This window comes from Arachis ipaensis, chromosome B06 (assembly GCF_000816755.2).
Source record: "Arachis ipaensis cultivar K30076 chromosome B06, Araip1.1, whole genome shotgun sequence".
In the NCBI taxonomy this organism is placed as follows: domain Eukaryota; kingdom Viridiplantae; phylum Streptophyta; class Magnoliopsida; order Fabales; family Fabaceae; genus Arachis; species Arachis ipaensis.
The window spans coordinates 110,719,384-110,724,852 of NC_029790.2; positions in this window are offsets into that span (position 1 = coordinate 110,719,384).

Here is a 5,469-nt window from a genome sequence, read left to right on the forward strand (position 1 = left end):
TGGCTACTAATATTAATCGTAATTATTTTCTGGAGAACCTTCAGAATCAGCTTTGGAAGAGTATGAGGAGTTCCTGGCTCATGAAGAATTACTATGGTTTTAGAAATCAAGTGGATTGAATTTGGTGACAGAAGCAAAAAAATTTTCCATGGCTTAACCATGGTTAGGAGAAGACGGACTAAATTAAATTATCTTCCCTCATTGATGATGCTGGAAATCTGATCACTGAGCCAAATTTATTGGAGGACTTAGCTAAGGATTTTTTTGTGGATCTTTATAAGGACTCCCTGCCTGATGTTTCTTTCATCCTCAATAATTCCTTCCCTAACGTTAGTAGTGAAGAGCTCAACCAGATCGGCAACATGGTTTCTAATATGGAGATTAAGGAAGTAATTTTTAATATGGGAAGTTTTAAAGTACCAGAAAAAGATGGCCTCCAAGCTGTTTTTTTATCAAAGTCAATGGGATCGTGTTGGAACAGATATGTGTTCCTTGGTGCAACAAATTTTCGTGGATCTTGAGAAGGTTGGGGAGATTAATAAAACCCTGATCACCCTTATTCCTAAATCAGACCCGGTTACCAGCCTCAGGCAAATGTGCCCCATCAGTCTTTGTAATGTCACTTGTAAAGTGGTTACCAAGATCATTGCTAATTGACTACAGAAGCTCATGAACAAAATTGTCCAGCCCACCCAATGCAGTTTTGTTCCAAGAAGATAGAGCTCTGACAATATTATTATTGCTCAGGAGGTGATTCATTCGATGAGAAATAAAAAAGATCCGAGAGGGGTGGATGACTATCAAAATTGATTTGGAGAACGCTTATGACAGGCTCAAGTAGAGTTTTGTTGAAGACACACTCAAGGATATTGGTGATGCGTGAGCATCTTGTACCCTTTTTCTCATCATTTTCTAGTTGTTTTTAGTTAGATTTTATTTAATTTTACTTAATTTTAGTGCAAAAGTCCCCTTTGGATGCTACTTTGAGTTGTTTTAGTGTTTTTATGATTTCAGGTGAAATTCGGAGCAATTTGGCAGAATTTTAAACTAAAAAGGAAAAAGCTTGCAGCACCCTCCCCGGACGCTAAACACCAAACTAGCGCCAGCAAGGGACCTCAGGCCAGAACGTTGCTACTCCCCTTTGGTTAGTATTTTAATTAATGCACTGATTTAGCTCAATTAAGGTTAGAACTATTGCTTTTCAACAATGGTTGGAACGGAAGAGGATGCAGAAGCCATGGTTGCCAGAACAATAGAGGAAGTAACACTGATAGTGCAGCAATAGCTGCAAAAGTGGAAAGACGTGACAGTAACAAAAGGTGAGGCGTGTTGTTGAACAGGTTAGGATCCATGGAAACGATGAGAGAAGTTGAAAAAAAGTCTTTTCTTTGCAAGATTGGTAAGTGAGAAAATAGTAAAGAAATGGCAATGTTTTTGAAATTGTTTTAAAGGAAAGAGAACATTAAAAGTCCCAAAGACGTTGTGTATTTTCAGGAAAATGCGTGCACTATTTTAGAAACTGTATAACTGCCTTTTCAAATTCTGAATTTGAAAAGTAACACGTGATCAGCACATGACACGTAAAACTTATCATTTTTCTAGAATGATAAGTTTTATTGGGCAATTTGTTAGTACAAAATTTTGACTAATTATGCAAATTCGACCATGATAAAGCAGAATGTCGACTATACTATATATGAGATGAGTCGAGTCAAAAAGAACCTAGGTCAAAATTGATAATCGTACATGGTTTTATCTGGTAGCACTATACAGTACGTGAGGCTTGGAAACCAAGGTAAAAGAGAAGATGTGGGATGTCCAACTTGGACGACAAGGTCTTTCACAGTCAAGGTCGTGAGTTGTGAGAGCTCGAGAAAAAGGGGAAAGATAGACCGTGACAAGGAAAAAGCAATCAACAATTCAACATTGTGGTCTATAAATAGGAGAAGTATAGAAGAGCTAGGGACTTCAATCTAAACACTTCATAATCACATCAATTGGAGTTTTTGGGATATTTGAAGAAGAAGCTGTGAATCGAAGTTCAAGTATAGCTTTTAACCATAAATTTACAATCCAAAGTGAACCAAAAGGGTTAATGGAAGCTTTACCTTGACGAATCTCACCGACTATTAAAGACAAGGTTTCATACAGTTGGACCTAGAATCAAGGAAGGAAGGTCGATGTATTTCTTATGATAAAGCATGATAAGTAAATAGTTGTTCTTCTAAATCTGAATGGATTTAGGCAAAACACGAAAGCATTAAGCCATAAAAGCAAAAGGCTACGTGCTTGCTATCGGTGACGGGTTCACCCTCAGATCCCATGTTATTTTGGATAAAATCCGACATAAAAGTCGAGTCAAAGTTGATGTCGAAGACATCATCGGGGTACTCAGTAGCCCATGACACACAGTTCCATCAGGAGGCATGCTAGTCAGGACAGACACTTCCATCAAGGTACGACCCATCATCCCAAATGAAAAATTAAAGTTGTTAGTAGTAGGACACCAAAAATATAAACTAGCTCCTAAAAGGGGTGCAGTATATGATAGATCGAAGGTAGCTAGTTTAAGAGTGGAAGTAATCCCTACCAATTTTCACACAGTTTTATAAGTCGGAGCTAATCTCGACATCCAGGTTAAAAGAAGAAAATTAGAATGTTGAGTCAAAAATTAATGTGCTCAGATATTGGCAAGTGCACCATATCATTCAAGTAATACCACGGTGAGCGGATATCATTTTCATGAGAATTAATGGATTGAGGCAAGTAACGTCTAATTGAATCTCTAATCAGATCAATCAAACCTTGGCAAGAGGTTTGTGGATCTCAAAGAAAAGAAAGAACATATAAGAGAAAAAATTAACAGTTAAGATGATTGTAGAATGTGAATGGGAGAGGGCTTAGAGAATTAAGAAGTAATATATGAATGAGGATGCTGAAGGACTCAGAGATGTTAGATTCTTAGAAGAACAAGCTTATGCTTTCTTATTTTAGCTCATGCAAAAATCTTTTCATAGCAAATCATTGATAACTAAATTTCAATTCCTTGGTAATTCAATTTCTCTTAACTTAATTAATTAGAATCTTTTGGTTAACTAATTAAGAGAAGAGGTGAAGAACAATTTCGATTTTAAGCTACACAATATTCAAAAACTATGCCTAGCTGAATTATATGTCACGTATTCAAAGACTAGTTCTAAATAATTGAAGATTATGAGATGAGTTTCAAGCTAATTCTAAAATTAATTTTTCTAAAATAATAATAGAATCCAAGACAGAATTAGAATATTTTTTAATACTTCTAACCATTAATGATGAAGAACAAAACTCAATAGAAAAGCATGAATTAAAATAAAGAAACACTCACATTATAAATCCATAAATCAAATAGAGCTCCTAACCTTCAAGAACGGAGGTTTAGTTACTCATGATAATGAAGAAAACAAAGTAAAAGAAGAAGATGAAGAAAATAAAGTAAAAGAAGAAAACCAATCTTATCTTCTTATCTCCGAAAAATAAGATAACTAACTTGAATTCAAACTAAACTTTAAAACAACAATTCAAAATTCAAACTAAACGAATATCTAACTTTCTAGAAAGATTTAACAATAACTAATCACTTAAATTTGGAGAGTTTGGGCTTGATTCAAAACTCTCTGGAAGGGGGACATGGCCTCGGCGCTAGGTTTTATGCTGTTGGCGCCAGACTTCATGACTTGGGCACTAGGCACTGAGCTTTGGTGTTTGGGCACTAGACTTTGGTGTTTGGGTGTTGGGCATTGAATCTGGGCGCCGGGCTTTGGTTTTGGGCACTAAGCACTGTGTTCGGGCGCTAATTTTGCATCGAAAATAAGAAGCTTTAATGTTTTTACAAAAAATCAAAGGGAGGTACTCAGGTGGGGATGGAAAGAAACGAAAAATGGATTCAATTTGCTCTTAGGTGGAAATAGGTCCTAGAAATGAATATAAGCCAGTAACCTTAAAAGGAAGGAATATCTAGCTTCTCCAAAGCTCTGCGATTTCAAGATCCAGATTGGGAGATTTTAGACTCTCATCATCATTATAAAACTCGGTCACGTCAGCTATCAATGGAGTAGGAGGAACGATTTGGACATCATCATTATCCTTGTGAGGTTGAGAAAATTGTTAAACAGCAGTAGCCACGCCAGATGCAGAAGCTACCGCAGTGGCAACAATGGTTCGAACGGAAGAGGATGCAGAAGCCATGGTTGCTGGAACAATAGAAAAAGTAACCGTGAGGCGTGTTGTTGAATAGGTTGGGATCCATGGAAACGATGAGAGAAGCTGAAGAAAAGTCTTTTCTTTGCAAGATTGGTAAGTGAGAAAATATTAAAGAAATGGCAATATTTTTGAAATTATTTTAAAGGGAAGAGGACATTAAAAGTTCCAAAGATGTTTGTGTATTTTTAGAAAAACACGTGCACTATTTCAGAAACGGTGTAACTGTCTTGTCAAATTCTGAATTTGAAAAGTAACACGTGATCGGCACATGAGACGTAAAGTAATTTGTTAGTACAAAATTTTGACTAATTGTACAAATTCAACCATGATAAAATAGAATGTCGACTATATTATATATGAGATGAGTCGAGTCAAAAAGAACCTAGGTCAAAATTGATAATCGCACATAGTTTTATCTGGTAGCACTATACAGTACGTGAGGCTTAGAAACTAAGGTAAAAGAGAAGACGTGGGATGTCCAACTTGGATGACAAGGTCCTTCACAGTCAAGACAAGGTTGTGAGTTGTGAGAGCTCGAGAAAAAGGAAAAAGATAGATCGTGGCAAGGAAAAAGCAATCAACAATTTAACATTGTGGTCTATAAATAGGAGAAGTATAGAAGAGCTAGGAACTTCAATTTGAACACTTCATAATCACACTAAAAATTCTGCAAATTTTTTGTCACACTGACGTAACGGAAGACAATAAAGTGCAAGTGCATGTGAGTGTCAGAGTCAACTTTTAATTTATTTTCTTTATTTTTTTTGAGTATTTTATTCTTCTTTTCTTCAAGTATTTTGTTTTCTTTCCAATTGCCCTTTCATTTTTCTATTTATTTAAAATTTTTATTTATTTTATGTATTTTTTATTACAATTCTTTATATTATTTGGCACAATTTAATATCACTAAATATTTCATACATTTCTTGCATAAGTAATATCGATCAACATATATACTAAGTAAATTTTAAAGGGAGCCACTTAGATAAAGACGCCTAAAACATCTTTTTTTAAAGATGTTTTTCAATAATTAAAATTTAACATATATAATCGATTAAATTATGTTATTTTTGTCAAAATTTGGCTAGACAAATTGATTTAACCAAAAAAATGGTGAATCAAATCTTAAACTGGTCTAAATTAATATTATTTTTTTATAAAAAATAACTACAATATCCTTATTATAGAGAATGATTAAAATACTCTTTTATATATATATATATATTT